The following is a 16134-nucleotide window of genomic DNA, read 5'->3' as shown; positions in this document are numbered from 1 at the left end:
CTTTATTTCAGGGAGTTCATAGTCTAGTGGAGAAGACAAGTAAATAGAAGAAGTTAAAGGTTATAGATTATGCCAAGAGATCCTGAGGAAGCAGATGGGATGATGCAGTTGAGACTAAGTGGGACACAAAGCTTAAGTAAGGGAGGACAAGGCTCCAATGTGGCCATGTCCCTAAGACCCCATTGTGAGAAGAGCCGCTGTGTAAGGAGTAGGTTCCAGGGTCTGAGGGGCTGGAGTCACAAGGACAGGAGCACTGAGGTAGGAAAACATGGGCGTGCTGTAGGACCTTCTAGGCCATGGGAACAAGTTTGTATTTTATTCCAAAGATGGGGGGCAACCCAAGCTCATTTCATTTTGTTCTGTGACATAGACTCCATAGCTTTGGGGAGCCTGTTGGAACCTTAAAATTGTTTCTTGAGTCTCAAGGGCGTTTGGAGGGTTGGAGAATAGGGCTTGTCATTTGGACTCAAAGTGTGGTCCATGACTGGCAGTAACAGCATCATTTTGCTAGAAATGCGGAGTCTCAGGGCCCACTCCAGAATCAAGTCTGAATTAGTGTCTTTAGGAGGGGGGCCCAGGATCTGTATTTTGAAAATCTCTCTTAAGTGATGGCTTCTGTATCCTGAAGTTCAAGAAGGATTAATCTAGACTCCATTTGGACAGATTTCCGTTGGCAACTGGAGCTGTGCTCTCTGGAAAGGAATGGAAGCCTTCCACAGGCCTGCAGTGAATGCTGCTGGCCACAGAGGGCCAGCTCACCAGTACTGGGCCCTAGTGCCAGCCTGAGAATCCTTCTGAGCACTTGCAGAACTTTCTGCCCACAGCCTATCTTTGGTGTTGGTGGCAATTCAGCATGAGTGCTTCAAGGTGCAAACCTCTTTTTAATCAGGAAGCTTAAAGAAGAAACCAATAGTTTAGGTTAGAGTAAGTGTGCTTCATTAAAAAAAGTCAGAGGAGAGTAGGGGGATGGGACTTAGCATGAGTTAGTGCCCTGACCTTGCAGGTGAAGAGATCGGAATCCTGAGATGTCAGATGAGTCTGCTGGGCCACACAGTTCAATGAGGAGATACCGAGTCCAGATGTGTTCTCTCTTGGTGGAAATAGCTGTATCAGTATTGATCCTTGTGGAATTCATACCTGTTTCTACAATAAAATAGGATTATTTTGGAGCAAAAAAATAACGATGGTTTCCTCTCTTACTAGTTTTAGCCTTCATTATTCTTTAAAAGTAATTCTAGGTCATTGGTATTAGCATAGTTATGGATTTTTCTTATTCTCTGGAAAAGATCATGAGTTAATAGAAATGGTGCATTTATCCATGCAAGATTTGTGTTAACACCTGAAAACGGGTGATTGTTACCCAAATCCTGTATAATGGGACATGATATTTTTGTAATGCTGAAATATTTAAAATGTGTGGTACAAAGTTCACAGTAAATAAGAGCCCTACTGTGTATGTGTTGAAGTAAGTGTTAAGTATATCTTTCGAAAACAGTATTTCCGGCCCTATTTGGCAGCTCACGCTTGCTGTATTGACATACCCTCTTTGGAAAGGTGCTTTCCCCCACCTCTAGATTCTGTGTGTGTCTTGCTGTTTTCGAGTTTAAGGAAGTGGTGGTTTTACAAGTTACATCTTAGTTATGTGTAAAAAATATTTTTGTTTTGTAGTGTCCCAGGCACTGCTTCTGACAATTCCGGTTTCCGAACAAAAAGTTTTGGCAATGGTGAGGGCTTTGATCCCTTCTTCGATTTGCTGTCAGCCATAAGTGGATGGATGTGATGCCTGCAAGCCAAAAGGGTGAGTGAAAGTTGATTATTTATCCGAAAAGTCCCAAGACAACAAGTCCATCAGAGCAGTGCACAGGGAGGGTGAGAAATTCTCCCCTGAAGGGAGAAGACTATCTAAATTATGGACACATGCACAATTCTTTTTTTTTTTCATTATGAGGTGATTTGAACAAACAGCTTTTGCACTGAGCTACATCCCCAGCTCCCTTCCCTTTAAAAAATATTGATACAAGTTCTTACTAAGTTGCCCCAGGCTTTGAATTTGTGATCCTCCTGCCCCAGCCTCTCAGAGTGCTGGGATTACAGGTGTGTGCCATCATGCCTGGTGAATAATTGCTTTTTTGATCCTGTCACAATTTAGTGATACTATGAACCCATGAAGTGTAACTATAATTACTTCATCTTGACTTTTGGGGACAAGGTTAGTCTCATTTGTTCTTTGAGAGAGTACCATCCAAAGCTTCCATGTGGTAGGGTTCGTGAGAAAGCCAAAGGATTGGAAACTGGATTCTCAGAGGTATCCTAGGCATTTTTTTCTATCACTCTTAGCCTGGGCAGGTTATTCCTTGAAGTTTTAGAGGTGGGTTAGAAGAGCCATAATCATATTTTTCTGGTGTGGATACTTTCCACTTTCAGAAGCACCTATCATGGTCCTCAGATCGATGGCTTCCCTGTAGCACAGAGCCACTGTGACTTGCCCTTATCAGAAACAATAATTGAATGAGGCCAGGTATTTTGGGTGAGAGCTCTGAGGTCATTCAGTGGTAGCTTTTGTCATTGAATGAGGTCGATTTTATGGGGAACTATTTCATTTCAGGTTTTGTGTATTGAATGACATTTAGTGGTGACAGCCATTGACATAACCTCACCTAGTTTATCTTATTGGAGTTTCACTTAAAACACATTCTGGGGTCGGGATTTAGCTCAGTGGTTCTGGCGCTTGCCTAGAAAGCACAAGGACCTGAGTTCGATCCCCAGTATCCCCCCCAAAAAAACCAAAGACGCATTCTGTTTAATGGAAGGAAGCCTCATGGATTAAAAGAAACACAAAACACTATATTTCAGTTGGGAGGCCTAATAAAATTAGTCTCTTCTTTGATTTCTGTATTTAAAACAAAGCATGTAAGTTTAGAGACTCCTATTCTGTCAGCAATGACAAAGACCTAGAAATTGTCCAAGTCTCCTGAGTTTACAGTGACATTTCTAACACCCACGAAGCTCAGCTGGGCTATCTGAGTCCCTGGGCTGAGTCAGGAGTGGACTCAATTATTTGGTCTTCAGTAAATGATTCTTCCTAGCTTGTCTCATTTATAGAAATTAAGGCACCCAGCCCATTCAGTTTAGTGAACCTCTCCAGATGCTGAGTGTCTCTTGAGGATACTGTTGACTGTTGTGGACTCAGGTATAGTATTTATTTGGACCAGAATTTAAAAGATTTTACAGGTGGAGGTGATTTGGATAAATCTCTCCCACTTCACAGACAAGAAAGGAGCATAGTAAAGTAGCCCAAAGACCTCAAAGAGCCTGTTGGTTTTCACTCCCATATAGTCCACTTTGTTTCCTGATTCCTTGTACTCTTCATTCCATTCTTCTGGAGATAAGAGATGGAAAAAAAAAAAAGAGATGGAGAAAAAAAATCAAATCTTTTATCTTTGTCACAATAGTCTTTCTTTCATTGGCAAGAAATAAGGCAAATATCAAATGAACACATGAGGTAAGGATTTCCACAGTGAAGAGAAATGGTTAATGGAACCGTGGAATGTTAGAGGTGTGAGAGATCTTGCATCATTTATTTCACTGAGTGGTCTTTGGCAAGGCCATTGGTTCCCTCCCCTGTAAAGTTCTTCTGAGGGTTCCAATGTGATGCCACTGGAATAGGCTTTTGTGAATGATCTGTAGATCAGTGAGCAGATAGCACGTGTTAAGGAGATTTATTTCTTTGGGGATGCAGGTAGAATTGAGAACAGAGCTTTAATTTATATGATATACACATGAGAACTCATAGAATTATTTTGAATTTTATTGCAGTGGCACCAAACTCAGGTTCTAGATGGCTTGTCACCTCTTTTTTTTGTATTGAGAATCTGACTCAGTCTCACTGTCATAAAAATTGATGAATAAAATTTAAGAAAACCACATGAATGGATTTATTGAACAGTAGGCTCATTTTACTTATTAATTTCAATTGGGTAAGGGGCACTAGTGCAGCAATCAGCCTGAAAGACTATAATATACCTCTTTAGAATAAAAATAGTATTTAGGCCTAGTTGAATGCCATTATTTTTCATATATAAAGAAGTGCTTTGTATTTATCAGACTTTAATAAACTTCCTTTTGCTGTATTTTTGGTAGAAAGGTGAGGTACCTGAAATATACATGCTGGACCATGTGTTCTGATGGTTTATCCTCCTCCAAGTTTTTCCCCAGAGGACTCACACTCTCCCCCTGTGCTGCATAACCTGGACCTTCTATTCCCTGTGCATCTGATTGGTTGTTCAACCTTGCGTTGCCAAAAATTTGTTCAGAGTCCTTTTCCTTTTAGAGTAGCCAAAAGAAGCACCAATTAATTGCTGTAGCTGATAATTTGGAGTCTTTAGGCTTGAAATAAACTCTAATTCTGAATGAAGTGTTTTGTGGAAAGTGTCCTCATGGTCAGAGTCACAGGGATTGGGAGCCAGAATAACGAACTGTGCCTCAGTCAGGTGCTGCAGAAGGAAACCGAGAGGAAAGGTTTGCATAGATAGGTGATTATGGCAAAAATTTCAAGGTCAGAAAATGGGTGATATACTCGATTTATGTTGGTGATAATTGTGCCTGCATAATAAATTAATTTAGGGCCAGGAGACAGAAAGCAGGGCTGCCCGTGCACTTTGGATCTTCACTGCCACCATTCACCAGGAAAGCTGTAGAGTCCTTGCCAGTTACCTTGTGGAAGCTTTAGTTGAAGTTGGTACCTATGTAATGCACATCACAGGATGCAAGTAGGGAAGAGTAGCTGGGTGTGCGGCATAATTAATAGACGTTCAGCCACAGTGTTATTAATAAATGTGATAATAAGCCTGGATTTGCATAGAGTGTTCCCGAGAAGAGTTTACTAGGGCTGGTGGAGGTGCTGGCTTGTCAGGCTTTGCTTTGGCATTGCATTGTCCCTTTTGATAAATTGTCCCCTGCTGGTGGGTTTGGTGTGACGGTATAAGTGTCATGGGAAGTTTTTGTGCCTGATTTGCCCACAGTTGTTTTCCCTTATTTACGCATAGTTTTTCTTTTTCTCTTTCCTATAATCACATTCCTAGCTTTTGACTTACTAAAGAGGCAGAAATAGGGGAAAATGAACCCTTCACACATTAGGCTTGCTAAGGGCAAGTTTGGGCTGGGAATTTCTTGCTTTTTAAATTAACCTCAAGAAAGTGGATTGTTTTTTGTCATTGGTTTTGGGGTACAGTCATGGCCATGCTAGCTCCTGGGAGAAGGCGGGAGCAGCTGGCTGGTGCTGTGGGGCAGGAATGCCAGCTGAGGGAGTCTCCTTCTGGGCCACCTTGGGCTGCATCCTGTCAGTGGGCCAAGCCACTTTGTTGCACTTAAACTTCCAGTCCCTGAAATTTTGACTTTGAAAAGTAATTTTAACAATTTAATAAACTACATAATATGTTTTATAAGCTGGAGCGAATGATCTTAAGTATTTTGGTCTCTTTCAGAATACAATGAACCTAATATTGGTAAAAATACAGATCTTCACTCACACCATAAAGAGAGGCTAGATTTAATAAGCAGTTATGAGTGCTGGCAGCTGCCTATCAGATTGTATAACTTGGGCTCCAGCATGCAGAGACAGTGTCAACTTACATTTTCTCTCCCAAGTATTTTCGAGGCATTTATTTTGCTTTTCTCTCCAATCCCTAACCTAATACAAGTAATGTAATTGACTGAATATTTTCCATATAGCTAATTGGGTAGGGGCCAATGGTGGAAACCATTGTCTGGCTTGATGAAGATTAGAAATTAATGTGACATTTATGTGGCAGTAATGGAATATATTAGTAACACAGTACAGTAATTTGGGATGGTAAGGAGGGTCTGTCCCTTCCTGCACAGGCGGTGGAATGAGATTCGAAGATGATGAAGCAGCCTCCACCCCCACTTCCATCCCTCATAGCTGTGGCTAGCCAATCTCTGTGTCACATTTATTTTTATTCTCCAGACAGAACTGTAAGACAAATGAATGAATTATTCCATTTGTCAATTAAAAAAATCCACCAACTACTATTGTAAGATTAAATTCCAATTAGAAGACTGCATTTAATTCAGAAGCTATAACATTGTTTTAGTGAATTCTGTTGGAGGTGACAGTTTATGTGAGATAAATTTATGTGGTGTAAGTAGATATAAATTCATTGGATAATGTTAAACATGTTACTTCATATATATTAGCCGTGAAATTTATTTCTTTTCTAGTTATGTCCCCGAGGAGGTAGAGTCAGAGGGAAAAACATATCTTCAAAGAAAGAACCCTTTCTGTCCTTTCTGATAACTTGCCTAAAACAGCCTTTTCTCACTTTTATTAAAAAAAATCTGTTAAATTTCTGCATTAACTGAATTTATGATTCTTGGTGTATGCTATTTATAAAATTGAATATAGGTTTTATGGTATAGGAAATTAGTCTAGGAATGAGAATATGGTCTAACTTTGTAATAAAGGTAATCTGCATTTATATTGCAGATATTTGCCATTCCTCTGTAAGCCCTTTATGGGATTATACACACATTTTCTGGACACCAATTCACTCTAGAGTAAACTTTTAACATGTCAGGCAGGCTTTTGTTCACATGACACACAAAGCTTGAAGCCTTTTGCCTAAATCAAGGGTGGCAAAACATTCTTGACACACTTTCAGTTTTGACATTCCTCTTTCCCACACCCATTCTGTGTCTCTGGTAGACATCATTAATTGATCGCATTCTGTCTTCCACTGAGTGATATGGCCACAAAATCATCCCTCCTAAACCCTTGGGCAAGCTTACAGATGTACCTCTTATGTAGGAGGGACAGCATAATGTATAAGGTTTGGGGGGGCAGTCTATCTAGTTTACCTTTTGTATACCCAATGCTTACTGGTGTGCGTAGCACCTAGGTATTAACAAGGTCTTTGCTTGTTCTATTAATGATAACTCATATACATGAGCAGTTTTGGCAATAACAGGTTTATATAATGATTTGACATTTGACAACATATTCATTGGATTTGTTTGCTATATTATTTTCTACCCTTTTTTGGGTTTTGGTCTTATGTGTGTGAAACATTACAGTGTTACAGTGTTATTTTGTTTTTCAATTTTTATGTATTTAGAAAAGACACGAAAGAGACTGTTCTTGCTCTCATTTTTACCTCTGCACCACCCCAAACTCCAAAGGAGGAAGTGGTGGCGTGAGAACTAAACCCAGACTTTCACTGTGCCAGCCCCATGTCTTTCTTGAAGGGAAGGGCACCCACGTGTGTCTGGTGCTGACCGATATGGGGCAGGTTTCTTACAATTCCCTTTTGCATATTAATCTTGGTTTTGATCATTACACCAAAGCTAACAATACCAGGGAGGAAGGCATTCAGCTATTATATTTCAAATGATGTCTTCCATGATGCAAAATTCTAGGAACTCAAAAGACTATATTGCATGTTATTTAAAAAAAAATACTGTTTTCTGTCAACTTGGTTTGATTACTGCATTGTAGCTGAGAGAAGGACATTTCCACGTAGTTTATAAGCATGCTGCTGTGCTGCCTGTTGAGAATTGCCATCATCTTAATTCCTTCCTGAAGAAAAATGGGCAATTAGCACATTTAAGCTATCATTTAATGTACATTTTAATTTCTTTTTGGTATGCCATGTATTATTATTATTATTTGTGTTGGTCAGGGTAACCAGAGTTCTGGAAAGTGATTGTGGATGAAGGTGTGTATGTTTAACCTCTTGGCCTGTGTTCATGGGGTGATGTGGTTGATCTTAGTCAAGAATGACAAAGTTGGGCCGGGGATTTAGCTCAGTGGTTTCGCCGCCTGCTGCGCAAGTGCAAGGACCTGAGTTTGATCCCCGGCACCAAAAAAAAAAAAGAATGACAAAGTTAACAGGCCCTGGCCACAGTCTGTTCTCATGTTGACTCTGGTGTCATCTCCGCATGGGATTCTCTGCAGCTCCATCTAATTGATTGGAATAGGCTCAGATGAAATCTTTTTATTCCTCTGTGTTCTATGAGATTTTTTAGTAGTGTTTGTAACAAATAATCATAGCAGCTATTCATTAGGTGCTTATTTTTTTCCCACACTTGTTTTCGAGATCACATTGATTATCTCATTTAATCCTAGCAGCACCTCTGTGTTCTGGATATTATTATTCTGGATTTATTGTTGAGGCAGAAGCTCAGTGCTCAAGTACACTGTTCAAGATCACAGAGCAAGTGTTAGAAGTGGGTTTTAAACTAAGTGGAGCCAGTTTCAAAGCTTTGGTCCTAGCCATGAGGACCTGGTATGTCCTCGTCTTCACATAGATTCCATGATTCTCTAGGGTCCTTTTATTTGACTCTAACAGGGAAGATTTTGTAGTTTATACTTGTCTTTATGAAAGAAAGGGAATCTAACTCATTTAAAATTGCAGCTTAATCCACAGACAGGATTTTTATAGAACTAGTGATATAAAAGGGAATGGCTTCTTCCAAAATTCTTTTTAAAAATACTCCTCACTTACTGGCTTTTTTTCTCAGCACAAAAATCTCGCTGGATTGTTACTGGGCTTAGCATTGCGTACTTCCTCTCCCTTTCTTGTTAAGTACAGATGCTCCTGATGGTGGCACTGAATCATGTCCCAAACCCCTGGGAGATGGCTTTGCTTACTTGACCTCAGGAGCAGAGCCATGCAGGGACGGCTCACCAGCTGCCTGGGAGAATGGGTGCAGGAAGGGGACACCTGGGGCTGTGTGGTGGAGAGGCCGAGTCCTTTCCCTTCATCAGGTCACTTAGGTTCCTTGTCTATGGACTACAGAGACCTTTGCCCTTTTATGATAAGGTTTCAAACCAGATGGCCACTTGACTCATTTTAAGTAAGTGCTGTGGGATTATCATCATCACTTTTAACAGCAGGTACAGTCAGGTATTGTTAAGGGAACTTTTCTTCCTGTAGTTGTAAAAGTTACATCTTAAATTATGTAAGGGTGAAATGATTGTGATGATTTCTTACAAATGTTCAGAAAGGAAAAAAAAATGGGACAGAATTGTTATAGTTCTAGAATCTAGCTGATGGCTTTAAGGGGGTTCATTATACTATTTTCTCTACTTTTCAATCTTTTGAAAACTTTTATCATTAAAAAGATAGGGGTGGGCCAGGGATTTAGCTCAGTGGTTCCTCCACCTGCTTCGCAAGCACAAGGACCTGAGTTTGATCTCCGGTACCAAAAAAAAAAAAAATGGGGTGTATGTGTTTGTGATGGGATGAGGACTTACTTAGCTGTCTAGTTGGTGCTTGATCAGCCAATCATAGGGTGGAGCCAGGTCCTCGTGTGCCATCCTGAACTCTGGCGTTGCAGGTGCCAGTATCAGTTTACTGACTGGAATTATGTTCTGGACAGTGTGGAAACAGTGGTATAACCTGAAGTATGTTCCCTGACCAACCTGGGAAATAATGATAGCTGAGATAACTGAGGATATGTGACATGCCAGAGCCTGTAACATGTTTTAGATGTTTTTCCTCTAATCCTTTTATGGGTGGTTTTGGAGAGGAGTAGAGGAGATCCAGACCCAGGGCTCATCAGATTTCCTTCTAGATCTCCAGATCCTTGGGACTGTGTTTTTAGAGTGTCATCTGTGGAATGCCTGGGAAGCATGCTAAATACTCACTTCCAGACCTACAGCCAGACACAGGTTGCTTGTTTAGGGGAAGGTTGGTCCCTGAATTAGAGCAGATAACTTCAGATCTCACTAAGTGTACTCCAGGCCATATCACCTGTCCTTTCTAGCCTCATTTTCTTCATCTGCCAAATGGGGCTAGTATTCACCTTACTGGCTATGAATAATCCATAATACAGTGCTTAGAACCTTATAAACATTAGGTATAAATTACTTGCAACTTGTATTTTAACCCTGCTGAGACATTTGCAAATATCTTTTAACCAGGAATATCGAGGCCATGGCAGGGAATGCCCCAGGTGGCACTACTCAGTGAATAAAATTTAAAGTTTATGTAGCCTTAGAAGAGTACTTTTTGTAATAAAAACATTTTAAAAATCAGTATTAAAGTTTTTACATAGATGTTAGAGAAAGAATTCTGTCATCAAAGTGTATGAGAGTTGACAAGTGTAAATATGCAGTTAGACAGTTTCAGGAAACGTGTATTATTTACTGATCAATGCAGCGTCTCCTCTGGAGCCATTACACTCAGTCATTTCCTGTCAATCTCTCTGTGCTGTTATCATCAGTCTATGGATATGCATATTAAAATATAAGAAAGTTATTGTGCATGTGTGGTGGCAGCTTTTTAATTGTTAATAATGTTGCTGCTTTAAAAAGATTTCAAGCTAGTTTACTCTTAGGACAGTTAATAGTCTGCAAAATTGCATGAGAAATTAGGGGAACCAAAACTTGGCCTGTGGAAAATAAGGCCCGGAATGGCACTGGTGGGTGGGCGTCTGTGTCTCCAGTCTGTGCCCCAGTCATCAAAGGAAGAGGTTTTTTTTATCTGGTCCTGGACCCAGGGTTGTGGAGTTTCCTTACTCTCTTTTTTCCTAGTACTGTTATTTTTTGAAAACTTTTGTAATTAAAGTGTGTATGTCTATGCTGATGAGAGGCTAATTAGACTTCTCTTTATCAAGGAAGAATAAACTACTTCTGGAAACTACAAGAGTAAATATTGTAGACTTTCGAGCCACTTGGCCTTTTACAGCTGTTCCTCTCTATCACCTTTGCCTTCATAGTGTGTAGGACCATGGACCGTATGTAAATACATGGCCGTGGCAGTGTTCCAGCAAAATTTATTACACAGAATGAAATTCGAGTTTCACACAGTTTTCATGTGTCAGTAAAGAGTAGTATTGTTTTCTTTTTTTCTCCTGTAAGAGTGAAATCTATCTTTAGCTCCTGGTGGCAACTTGGAGTTGGGCCATAGGACCTTAGTTTGCCAAGCCCTAGCCGAGAAGGTGACAGAGTATTATATGGTGGCCAGGGCTCAGCTCTTTGTACTGCCATAGCTCCCTGACCTTGCAGTTGATCACCAGCACTTCAGTTTTTGATCAAATGATAATGTCACCAGCTTTTGTTCGATTCTCATCTTGAGATAGGGTGTCCTATACAATTATTTATTGATTTAGAGTGAACTTTAGTGAGCTGTCCCCTACTCTTATATGTAATCCGAGAGAATTATATAACTGGAAGTGAGGTTTAGGGTGAAAGATGAAGTGAAAGGGAAAGCTATGGATAGAAGAAAAATGGACTTTGAAAAGTGACAGAAGCTCTATAGTCTCTTTAAAACCTGTGCTTTCTAAAATGTATTGTGTATCGCACGAGAAGAATTTAAGATGAATTTCCTGCGTGGCAAAAGTGAACATTTTGACAAAGCAAAATGTTGTACATTAATACATTTGTTACACATTAAATATGTAGCAAAAACAGAATTAGCACATAAAGTCTGGTTTCTGAGATAATACCGCCTAAATGAAACATAGGGAAAAACAGAGATTGACCAACTGTTGGTTGGGCAGAGCCAAACTCTTAGAGATGGTATTAAATGATCAGAAGTGGGAAATTTTCTTCTTAATGTTCCTGGAGTTACCATGAGGGGAAGGAGAGAGAATGGGAGATGCATTATGTATCTAGTGTATTGATGTTCTGTGAAGAAACTTCTAGAGAACAAGAATGTTCAGAAATGAGTGTATACCTTCTTGAGAAACGATGCTGCAAATTAGAGTCCTCCTTCCTTTCCCTGCTGGATATTTTCATCTTTCTTGTTGTGAACAGGGACAAAGTCCAGGCAAGGGAAAAAGGGAGGCACTTCCATAAAATGAAGACGAAGGGAGAAAGCAGCATTATGTGAGGAAAGGCCTGTATGGTTCTATAGTGAGTGGACTGGGTTCTCTAGGCAGCCTGGTTGTGAGGAACGGTGGAAAAAGAAGTGGAAAGGAGGATCTTAAAGGTACAGGAGAAGAATCTGGAGGAATATTTCTTTCTCTAGATTGTGCTAAAACTGAATTTAACATAAAGGGAAAGAGTTTGTGATTGTCAGCAAGCCAGCATTCATGAATCAGAGTATTGTTACTGAAGCTGGGAAACAAACATCCGGAAAAGATGAACCTCTGTGAACCAAATATTGTGTTTTCATGTAAACGTTCATTGTAATGGAAAAAGGTAGGAAGTGGAAGAGAAAATACACAAAGGTAGAAGTGTGTTGAAAGCTTTGCAAAGGGCTTGTCATTTTTTGTTAAATGAAAGATAAATATATTTCCGGACTCAGAGTTGAAGCATAGAAACCTTTAATGTGTAATTGGCAGCTGTGTGTGGTGATTAAAAACACAGGATGTTGATTGGATGACTTGGGTTTGAACCCTGGTTCTGCCACTTAACTAATAGTATAATGTTGGGAAAGTCATATCTCTCTGTACCTCAGTTTCTTCACTTTTAAAATGTAAATAGTAATAACACCTAACTTATAGGTGATTTGGGCTTTTTAATAATAAGTTTAAGGCATGATTTTGGGTTTATTTAAATGCATGAAAATATTTAAAGCATTAGAAGAGAGTTGGTGTGTAGTAATTTTTAGGAAATAACAGCTGGGTATTATTAGTCTTAAAGCTTGTCCAATATAAAAAATGTGGTTTGCAATCATTGCAACCAATTTGCCATTCTTTCTCTAGAGTATCTGGGATGGGAATTTTATGTACATACATGCATTTGTATGTATCATACACATGCAAAGACTTGTAGATATTCTGTATCCAAAGGCGCAGTGAAGCTCAGTGCTCCCAAAGTATTTCTTTTTTGTTTTGTTTTGTTTTTTGGTATTGGGGATCAAACTTGGGACCTTGCGCTTGCGAGGCAGGCACCGGAACCACTGAGCTAAATCCCCAGCCCTCCCCAAGTATTTTCTTGCCTCAATCTTTGAGACTGCATTCCTGCTACATGAATATCCAAACTGTATTTGGGTAAAATTCTGGGGATGATCAACTTGTATCTTTGAGGAGAAACCTATTATATCTTTGAACAAACTGTAAGGCACCTTGTACGCAAATCTTGCACCCCTGGGTTTTCCACTTAATCATTTGGTTTGGCACTTCGGGATTCCAAATAGCCCGTCTCTTCTGAATGACATCCTGTCGATGATGTGAGAACACCTCTCCAGGCTAACAGTCCTTATTGCCACAGCCATCCCACTCTCGTGTTGGTTTTGAGTGTTTTGTGGCCACCGTGATTTATTTCTACAGCACTCCTAGCCATAGAATCATATATGTATACGATTCACTTAAAGGTGCTTCTTTCTGAAAAAGAACTGTCTTTATCATTTGGAAGTGAAATGTTTTGACTTTTCTTAACCCACTTCCTAAATTTTAAATCTGGAAAGCTGGCACATAAACTACTGCTAAAGAATCATAAATCTTCCCTTGAAAATCAGTTTGCTGGAATAGACTTCTCTTTGTTTCAAGCCAGGTAAGTGTATGGAAGTCACGGTCATAACCATGAGTCTGGTACCTGCAGCAGGAGCATATTTGGTGCTGATCCTCTACTCAATCTCCCCCCCGCCGTTTTTGTAGTCAGTCATTTAATCCTCATGACTATGAGCCTCTTACTATTTTTCTTGCTATTTTTAGATGACAGAAGTAGTGCTAGGGTAAAGTTGGAGACAAGTTGATTTTTTGGTAAACATGACCAAGATCATTCATCAACATGTCCTTAATTAATATAATTTTTCTCTTATGCCCAAGAAATTGGGTAATTTCTTTGTGTCTTTTGCTTTACCCTTTGTTTTAATTCACAGAAATTGTATAAGTAACATAAAAATTACTCTCCTCCTTGATAATTCTATTTTTATTCCATTGGAACAATTCAAACTAATTAGTTTTAAAGTCATTGCTATTCTCAGTGTGTCAGAGCCCTCTCCCCCATGAAATTGGGGCTACTACTCTTCATTTTCTTTAAGCTTTCCCCAAGTAACTCACCCTCACCTCCAGCAAGATTCCCAGAGAGGAAACCAGTCATAATTTTATCAGCAGTAGAAAGACTGCAAAATATATTCATGGGCCTGGGTATCTTGAGGGATGGCTGGGTGCCTTCTATGAGACTTAACACTTTTCCTGAACATGGAGCCTCACCATGGCAACAGCCATGTCACATGACAGATTGGTGACACATGTAAGGTGCTGCCACAGCTCATCCCAGGTTGAATGTCTGTGACTCATTGTTTCCACTGACACAGTGACTACTGTAACTTGCAGTTGGAAGGTTCTCTGGTTTTCAGTGCCATTAATGCATACTGATGCCCATGATGCACGGAGGGCTCAGGGAAGGGAAGAGTAAATAAAATAAGTGTGTGCTGTAAACATTGCCTTCATTAGCTTTGCACAGAAATACTTGTTCATCAGTCAACCTCCTTGCCACTTGCATTCTCTTTTTTTTTTTTTAAAGCATATTTTGTTGGTAACACCTTGGAAGCTTGAAAATGATTTTTATTTTTAATCATAGTTGTACCCACTTCCACTTGGCAAACTTCATGCGAGAGAGTTCACGGTGGCCCCTTTTTAGTATTTATTTATATTCTTCACATGTAGCAGATTTACTGATGAAGGCATGATTCTGAGCATATTTTTTTCTCATTGTGAAATATGTAAAATACATAAATCAAATGGTGATCTTATGGGTCCATTGCTCATGGAGGGGCCTGAAGGTGATGTTATATCAGAGGACTCTTTTAGAGGTCCAAGATGGGTAATATTTTAACATATTTTAATTTTTGAGTGATTCAGTGGGTGATTAAAAAAAGTAGATGTGGAATCTGGAAGACATTAAAGAGATGTCAAGGACAGACGGATTTTGATTTGTAGCCTAATGAAATGTTTTGCCAACTTTTAAAGATTTTTTTGAGAGTAGAACTTTAATCATTTGCTTGTGTTTCTGGCATGGTAAGGTTATTCCTGTTTCTGTTATATGATGAATCCAAAGTGAAAATGGGATAATTTTTAATTAGCAAAATTATAAAACCATTTGCAGCCAAATGTTTCTTGTCTTGTATAAACTGTGATATTTCACATTTTACTTTAATCATTTTAGGAAATTTCATTCTGAAGATCTATTTCAGTTGGAACTATATGTATGGGTACAAATTCTCAATATTAGAAATTACTTTGTAATATTCTTTTCCAATATTGTTTGAATAAACAGCATTCTGTCTTGTGCATTGCTTTATTTTGGAAGTGTCATGTTTACTTTAGTCAGATATAGCACTAATATTGAATCCTGCATTATGAATGTAAGGTTAAATATCGCAAGAGAAATAGTATTAGAGGGTTGGAAATTTCCCTAACTTTATTTATGATTTGTGGTTTTGTACAGTTCAGAATTGCTTTTGTTGAGGTTGCTCATGTAATTATTTGAATCAAAGTGGTATATTTTTACTTTATATTATACATATATGAATGAAGAATTATTTAAAAGTATATTTTATTAAGGAAATAAGAATAATGAGCCAAGTCATGGCAGCCTACACACAATCCCCAGACTTTTCATTTTACAGTGCTTCTGTCACATTTCATTGTGAGTGTTTTACATTTTCTGGGGGGCTTAGTAGATCCATCCTTTAAAAATGAGAGAATTCTGAAAATGAGAAGGCATTCAAGTGTTCAGAGTTTGGGTATCTGCCTAGACCGGGACCCTTCCAGCACCTGTCTTAAACCTTGTGTTTGCTAGGTGCTTGGGAGGGGTGCTGGTTTTGTGCTGTTTCTGTTGGATCCTCTGGAGGGCGCTGTGTCACACCCTCCCATTGCACCCTTGCTACAGAAGAAAAATGGTGGAGCTACCATAGTCATAGGAAGCTGCGTCTGTAGCACCAGCTCAAGGGTATGCACAAAGGCCCTCTGCTCTAGACATTTGTCTTTGAAAACCGTAGGTGTTTCTTACCAGGAGCAAGAGGGAAAATGAGATGGGTATCAACAAATTTCCTTCAGACAGAGTAATTTCTTAATGAAGCAGTTTCTTAAGGTGTAGGTTCCTGAGAAGTGTCATAGACCTACTCACTTATTACTGAACTGTGAGTAAGACCAAAGGATAGGAACCTTAATATAAAAACAGAAAATCTGATTAATGACTGGTAGTTTTGTCTAGAATTT

At 39.3% G+C, this 16134-nt stretch overlaps 1 protein-coding gene across 1 annotated transcript in view; it reads left to right on the top strand.

Moving 5' to 3' along the window:
• Positions 1 to 1798, top strand: part of Eif4e3 (eukaryotic translation initiation factor 4E family member 3) — a 259816-nt gene extending 258018 nt beyond the window's left edge. The window contains exon 9 of the transcript XR_015439140.1: positions 1669 to 1798. The gene's annotated coding sequence lies outside the window, so the exon portion shown is untranslated. The remainder of the gene's footprint in view (positions 1 to 1668) is intronic.
• Positions 1799 to 16134: the final 14336 nt, after the last annotated feature.

Source organism: Heterocephalus glaber, unplaced genomic scaffold (genome assembly GCF_053883595.1).
Source record: "Heterocephalus glaber isolate CG9 unplaced genomic scaffold, H.glaber_assembly_v1.0 deba00001472, whole genome shotgun sequence".
In the NCBI taxonomy this organism is placed as follows: Eukaryota; Metazoa; Chordata; class Mammalia; order Rodentia; family Bathyergidae; genus Heterocephalus; species Heterocephalus glaber.
This window is presented reverse-complemented; position numbering and strand designations above follow the sequence as displayed.